Below are 8,128 nucleotides of genomic sequence, written 5' to 3' on the forward strand. Positions count from 1 at the left end.
GATTAGATTCGTTACAGCACGCACAGAGGCATTCAACCAAACATTCTTCCCGCTCTCACCCTCTGCCGTGCACTTCACAGTAGTTTGCAAACTATAGATGTTGATGTAGCTGTAGCCGGTAGCTACACATGTTTTAACTACATAACGGGACGCCAATAGGCCAAGTTGACTACTGAAAAAAAGGGAAAGCGCGTGGTCTGTTGTATTCTCGGATGTGTATGCTTTTTTTTAGTTCTCGAGAACGAAATTCAAATTACGTAATTGCCCATTTCTCTGAATGTGCTGAATCCAGGATGGTATAGAGCAGCATTAGTGGATAACGAAATTCCGTAATTGCCAATTTCTCTGAATATGCAGGATCTTGTGTCATGCAGGGCAGCAGTATTCATGCGCATTTCGTATAACGTTCCAACATTTCAAAAAACTCAGCTAATACGAAAAATAAGGAGTACGTCAAATCAAGGAATATTTCGTACACGGAAATAGTGTCAAGTAGAAAATTTAATGGGTCTACATGTGATTTACAGAATAATAAAGAAATTTAATGGGGCCTATTTTTTTCCCATGAGGCGGCAGAATACAGTGAGCGACAAATAAAACGTCACTAGTTTACGAAATTTCTAGCAATTATTGATTTGACTAATTTATGTCAGAAATGAATTGATTGGATACGGTTAATTGAAATAGTACAAGTAGTGGGTATAATTTATGCCATATGCTTAAATTCCTATTTAGATAATTTGTTTGACATCTTTTTTGACGGGACTATATTAACGTTACGCGGAAGAATACTTCGTGCGAAGAGAACTTATATGCGTGAACAGTAGCTAACCGTGGCATAGTGCAACTGATGTTTCATCAGTGAAGAGGTGAGTTGCTGTTAGTAATATGTGGGTGCTGTGGTGGAGGTGATTCCTTGATGAGCTTAAAAGTTTCTAACAACGATGAAAGGTAATGATATACAGGGTGAGTACAAAGTTTTGCCTTGTTTATAAAAAATTATAACCGTTTGACATAATAAGTTACATATGATGCCCTTAGATCGGTTAGTGTTACTAGTTGTTTTGATCAATACATGGAGCTAGTGCTCAATCACCGACGCGGTCAGTCAGGTCACGTTAGTTGCTGGTGAAATGGCGTCGAAGCAGGAGAAAGCGCAATGTGTGCTTTGGTTTCACGTAACCTAATCGCCCATCAGTATTCAACGTAAATTTCGGGCTTATTAAGGACGCAGCCGTCCTGACGTTAAATCAATAAACCGAAGGTGTGCAACGTTTAACGAAACAGGCAGCGTTGAACACCTTCGAAGTGGCATGCCTCGTGTGAGTGATACAACAGTTGGTAGTGTTTGGCAATAGTTTCAACGGAGTCCCTCTAAATTAACTTGTCTAGCAGGATCACGTGAACTTCTAAGATTCATCAGAGGTGTAGGTGCATGCTTACAAAGTGCAAATCGTGTAAGCCTTGCAACCGATATGTTGCTAATTTGCAACTGAAATCCTCAACAGGATTGATGGCCCTAACGTTTATTTAAATATGCTTTACCGATGAATCAATCTTTCATGTTAGTGGGATGGTAAATAGGCATAATGTCCGTATATGAGGTTCGGAGTCTCAACATTCTACTGTAGTTACAGCTTAAAAGTGAACGCTGCCTCATGCATAACAAGGTTTTTGGGCCGTTTTTCTTCACGGAAATATCAGTTACCGCTAACAGTTACTCCGACGTTTTGCAATAGTTTATTCCCACACAGAAGAATATCAACCATCAAGATGGAGTGCCAGTGGGCTTTGATAGTGTGTGATTTCTTGGATGAAAAGTTACCTGATCGGTGAATTGGAAAGAACGGTCCAACATCCTGGCCATCCCGCTCTCCAGGCATTACGCCCCTTGACCTTTTTTTTTTTTTTTTTTTTTTTTTTTTTTTTTTTTTTTTTTTTTTTTTTTTTTAAATCATCAAGGACATTGTCTTCATCACAGCAGTTGCTGACGACGACGAACTGAAGGTTAGGATACAAGCTGCTGTGGGTACTGTGACAGAAAGCATGTTACGAAGCACCTGTCGGAACTATTAACACTTAAACTAATGACCGCATCAAATGTAAATCATGTCAAACGGTTTTTCTGTAATTGTTTAATCAGGGTAACACTTTATGCTCAATTTTTTTTTGGACGTTCAGTGGACGATTCGTGCGAATGATTGGTCGAGTTGGACCACGCGACAGGAACCCACATCGAACATCTCATAATGGAGAGATCAGTACGTGAATAAAATTGTGTCCCAGCAACCCTTTAGCAGTTATGGCCGGCTGTAGACAGCATGGCTCGATATTTTTGCCAACGACTGGATAAGTTATTCACATATGGTCTCTATCCCGAAGACACACAGACGTGAGCAGCAGGATTTTCGGTTGTACTGGATTATCGACCTACTTTTTCAGACACGCCTAGAAATTTTATGTTTATTTTACCAACAGCAACTAGTGTATTGAAACTGTCATGAGCCAGAGCATATTTTCGTATCCTTTCAACTACTAATGCCATATTGCGGCAATTGGCCAATATGGCGTCAAAGCCATAAGCTTGTATGGGCCTGCTCCAAAAGTAGTTGAAAGGAAATTTAAGCATCCTATTGTCTTAATCTGGAAAACTTGTTCATGCCCTTAACAGATAATGGTACGCTGTAGTGTGGCCCCGTGGATGTTGTGAAATGTACTGAATCCTCATTGTGTGGTAGAATGTTGGGGAAATAGCATGTTTGTGGAAATTATGATTTTCACTATGGAACCGATTTTGTGTGAGCGAATGCCTGAATGAACTAGATCATCGTAGATATCGGGCACTTATTGCCCCATTAACATATGCAGACATACAACGGATTAGCTAAACTATTTTATTTAGTTGGGTCTAGGCTGCTGAGCCATGTCGCCACTGCCAAGGTTTAGTGACGATGGCGGCATCAGTTGTATTGTAGCCGTCAATACAGCTTGTTTTGTAGCTGGAAGCTAGTTTCTAGTTTTAAAAAAATTACTGTAGAAAAGAAGTTTGGTTTTCTTAAACACACCAAATTAACAATGAGGAAGTAAAAGTTGAAAGTTCTGGAAGGTGGCTGTGATCTGGCATTTTGATTTGGTGGGCTAATACAAATTAGTCTGTAATTAAGCACTCCGACCAACAATAGTAGTAAATTATTTTAAAAGTGAACTTTTCTCTGTTAATAGCTGCATTGACTGTAAAGTACTAAGAGAATGTTTTCTCTTTTCAGTTGCAAGGCTGTGCAAGAAAACTGGAAGCAGAGACAGTGTAAAAGAATTGGGTTTGTTTCGGGATTTGTGACGGTTCTTACTCAGTAAAATAATTAAATGTAATAATGTAGAACTTTATTTAATAAAGACTTCCACAAAGTGATAGCAAGTAAAGGTTTTGTGAATATTAGCTAAGTGCCTTATCCTTACCCTACTTTAAGTAAAATTACTCAGAAGAAAATGACTGTGATATGTAGAGAATTTAATGTTGTTATTAATCTAGATTCCAGCGCTCCTGATTCACGGTGAAACAACTTCGTTGATAGTAAAAGAAAAATAGCTTTGAGTTGTGCTTGTCAACATTGGCAGTCTGCAGTTAAAAACTGAAGAACAATGAGATGATACCAGTGTTTCATATTTTCAACATTGCCAGGTATTCTGCACATAGATTTAGTTTTCTTGTCCTTGCAGACAAGCGGCAGCTACTGAACATTGACATGACTGTTGTAAAAGTTCTTAAACATAAATACTTTAAATGTAGGCCCAACTTTTACAAGATTTCTTGGAACTATGAGCATTTTAATGGAAACACCATTGAATGCTTGGTATACAGATGATAAACATTGACATTTCAGGATGTGTTAAAATAGCTTGCAGATTAAGCAGTCAAGTTCATCATGATAGCTGCAGTTATGGAAGTGGAATTTCAGATTTGTTTTGGAAAAATCCATATTTGTGGTATGGTTGCACCTAATCAGATTTCCAATAAATTGTATTCCTGCGCTAAGATTAGTCAAGAACACGACAGGTGTCATTGGCTAGTGCATCATATACTGTGGATCATTATATGAAGCATGTTGTTGAAGAGGGTAAGTGCCAGTTTCTCATTAGCATTCTAGTATGGAAATCTCGAGTATCAATATTGACATTAGTGCCAGTTATACTTAGCTGATGGGTATTGGCAAAAGGAGATGTAGTGTATATTCTTGTTTGTGCCTTTTATTTGGATTAAAATTTGAGGTAATAAAGGCTTTCTGGAAATTTACTGAGTAGTAAGCGTGTATTTTCTAGTGTCAAATTTAAACGTAACTGCAAAGTTGCAGGGTAATTTTCAAGAAGCTCTTTTTTGTGAGCCCAGTGCAAGGGAGACATATACCAGACTCAGGAAGAGGGTGGGGTGAGTAGTCAGATATGGTTCCAAGGCTTCATGCATTGGTAAGGGAATGGGGTATGACATTACTATTAATGTTTCTTAATTGAATTGTGAGAAGGGAAGTGCAGCAGTGTAACACTTTTTTTAGGGTGTGCAGTTTTGATTAAAATTGCATTCTTGGTCTAAAAATGTTGCTTTTGATAGTAGAGACCCCACAGGTGTAATTAAAACGGGTACTAGAAATAACTTTGTTACTTATGACTTTTGCTACCTTTGCTTGCTCTGTAACCATATGGTGGCACAGTACAGCGTGACGATAGAAATTTACTTCCCTTGAGCTATCTTTCTTTTATTTCCAGAATTCTATGGCAGTGGTGCTCCAGATGTGCGTTTTATACCCAAGGCTAATGAAATAACTTGCCAGAGTATGTCTCAAGTTGACTTTGTAGAATGATTTTTACTTAATTAAAATTTTGGTCTGTTGAGAGTGGAGTACAGTTTTACTAACAGCAGACAGAGTAGGGTCATTTCCAAAATTTAACACCGATCTGGGAAGTCCAGCATAGCATTTCTTGTAAGTACTGCTTTTATCAGTTCATTCTTTATATATTTCTTTAGGGTTCTGCAGTGAACAAGAGTACCTGGAGGTGTGTGGTTGCTAATGGTGACTGAGGGCTCGTTAAGTTATTGTTAACTCTTGTTTCCTTTATTTTGAGAAAAACTTCCCAGACAAATGTTGTTGCTGTAAACTCGCAATGAAGCTAGTGATAGTGTAAGCTGACACTATATGTAGTGATATATTGCTGTAATAGGTTCATCATAAGAATAAACCTGTTGTAATCAAACACGATCATTGGTCGGAAGTGGTGGCACGTGTACATCGTGTTACTCTTTGAAGTAGGTCCTACTTATTTATCAGGTATCTTATTACTAGGTTATGTTAAATGAAACTTTAAGATATCAAATGTATTAACAGCCATTAACGTTTTTCTTAATCACACTGTAGCTACGTAGTTTTTACTTCAAAAATAGTGTAATAACAGCCTCTGCAGTGTTGTGCTCTGATTATTGCGCTGTTAGTGCGCAATATGAAAATGGCAGAGGCTGCTGTCTGTTGCGTAGTGGAACACAGTTCAAAAGTGCCAAGAAATAGGCTCATAAATTTACTGAGGTAATTGGCTTTGAAGTATCTCCAGCGAAGTATACACTGCAGTTGATAAACTAAAACCACACTGTACATGTAGCACAGTCAGTAGCATAATGGTATGTGAACCAAATGTTGTTATTCATGCATTGGTACAGATATCCGCAGAATCATTCTATTTTTCCTCTCATTCAATCTGAAATAATTATATCTTGTTATTTATTATGAATAATGCATGTCTCCTTGTTTCTAATTCCATATGGGATGTAAAATTCCTGTTTCCATTTCAAATACAAATTCTTAATTATCAATCTTTCATGAAAGACTGTCCATAAAAGTTGTTTAAGAAAACATAACTTCATTTTTTAAAGAAAAAATGAAAAACCAAATCCTCTTTATTTGGACTATGTCCATTGTTTACTACCATAGAGGTAGTAGATATGTATTGTGGAAACATGAAAGACGATAGTTTTCACAGCATTGTGCACATGATCCAAATGATGCATTTTTACATTTGCTACTGTGTCATTACAGTATGAAGTCAACAGAAGTGATCTGCAGCCTAGCTGTGGGATTTGGCCCACGAAGTAACAAGACTATTATCATGCTAGACGTACTGGAACTAATGCACACAGCTTTTTCACGCTGACAGGATGTAGAATGGCTTCTCGTAAAAGAAGAGAGAATGCTTCACATGCTGTCTTTGTGGATTCTGTTGTTGATAGGCTCATTATCAACGTAGCAAGTGAAATTTCCAGAATTGAAATGTTTTCGGATAAGGAAGGAGCTAAGAGATCACCAGATGACTGACTGTAAGTAATATCTTCAGTATTTCACTATACGGAGAAATCCTTCAATACTCCTATGTTATACACAGCTTATGCAGAAAAATTATCGCAAGGTTAATTCGGGAATTTTCATCATTCTTGTTTTTGAGTACTATAGTGTGTTAGCTGAAGTGTTGCAGTTTCATCTAGTCTTGTAAGGAGCATATTGTGGGATATTTGCAGTATATTTCATTCTGCTTAAAAGTTAATGACATTCGAAGTTGTATTGCTCCTCTGATCATATCTTTATGGGTGATCTGTAACTGGCCGTGCCACTGCAGGCTAGCTGACCGGTCAGTGTTGTCAAAATTAAATGCGCTGGTAAAGCTGTTGTCCCATATCATTACTAAATCAATGTGCGTGTGATGCATTGCACAAAACTTACCCTTATTATACTTGACAGTACTCAAAACAGCTTGGCTGTAGTCCCACATGAAAAGGAAATCCGATCCAGCAAATGTGGAAGAATACATAGTACATTGTTTATATCAGGTTTAATCTTATGATGAATGGATTATAGGTGGTAATTTTGTTGAATACTTGAACAAACCAAACTGAAAATTCATTTGGAACAAGACTTCTCCTTACTGTGTACTTACCGCTCTACCAGATGAAATTAACATCACAATTTGTTCACACTACATTGACTCCTTTCGCAGTTCAGGAGAGAACGTCAACTTCTTAAAGTAAGGCAACACTTACGTGTTGAACAATTTATGAAAGTATTTTCTATAATACAAAGCAACTCATTTTGATATGTAATTTTCTTTCCTTAAATCTGCTTTAGTTTGTGAAACCTGCAGAACATTGTACATCAGTTTAATGCAGGATTCACACGACATAAGAGTGCATAATATTTTGCAGTTAGCAAGCTTGTGCTAACTCTGTCTTTTGTTCCATTATTAAAAAAAAATGGCTCTGAGCACTATGCGACTTAACTTCTGAGGTCATTAGTTGCCTAGAACTTAAAACTAATTAAACCTAACTAACCTAAGGATATCACACACATCCATGCCTGAGGCAGGATTTGAACCTGCGACCATAGCGGTCGCTCGGCTCCAGACTGTAGCGCCTAGAACCGCACGGCCACTCTGGCCGGCTTCAGTTATCACATTGTCACATTGACTACATGGTAAGGTGAGTAAGCTTGCAGCTTTGATTTTGTAGAGCATTGCACAGTAGATATTTGGATAGCTGGATATGTCAGGCTTGTTCCCTAAAATTGGAATGCTGCAGTAAGGCAAAAATATGTAAACTTTGTAAAGTTCTGGAAACTTACGGTTCTATGTAAGTGGACAATTCAGTAACTCAAAATTATCAGTAAAATCTGATTGGCATTTGGAAATTTAACATTGCATTTCAACACAGCATAATTCTGTGATGATGAAACAATGTTTTTAAAATCATTGCACCATCAGAAGAGCTATGCAGTTACCATTTAAGTAGTTGATAATGTAACCTTCCCCCCACCCCCACCCCAGTGGCTATAAATGTTGTCTTCCCATTTGAGTGTATGAGAACGAGATGCGAATATCAGTCAAATGCAATAACTATCCCCATTAAATTTCACATAGATATATTTTATAGTTTGTCATAAATATATACACAGCTTGAGACACAGAACAGAACTAAAAGCTAACATGGATGCTCGGCAGAGCAATAAGAGTCTAAATATGGTGTTAATCGTGGTCGATACAGCCTATCGACGCCACAACTTATATTTTGAAAGATGTGTTGTTGAATAATTATAGCAGTGTT

General features: G+C 37.6%; 1 long non-coding RNA gene across 2 annotated transcripts; it reads left to right on the top strand.

Moving 5' to 3' along the window:
- Positions 1-654: 654 nt before the first annotated feature.
- LOC124717063 lies at positions 655-7,353 on the top strand. 2 transcript variants are annotated; one of them, XR_007005702.1, is made up of 3 exons: positions 681-966; positions 3,267-4,973; positions 6,078-7,353. It is a non-coding gene; the product is annotated as an uncharacterized LOC124717063 (long non-coding RNA). The 2 variants fall into 2 exon arrangements; XR_007005703.1 differs by lacking the exon at positions 6,078-7,353 and having other exon boundaries at positions 655-966; positions 3,267-3,415.
- The last annotated feature ends 775 nt before the right edge of the window (positions 7,354-8,128 follow it).

Source organism: Schistocerca piceifrons, chromosome 9, assembly GCF_021461385.2.
Source record: "Schistocerca piceifrons isolate TAMUIC-IGC-003096 chromosome 9, iqSchPice1.1, whole genome shotgun sequence".
Classification (NCBI taxonomy): domain Eukaryota; kingdom Metazoa; phylum Arthropoda; class Insecta; order Orthoptera; family Acrididae; genus Schistocerca; species Schistocerca piceifrons.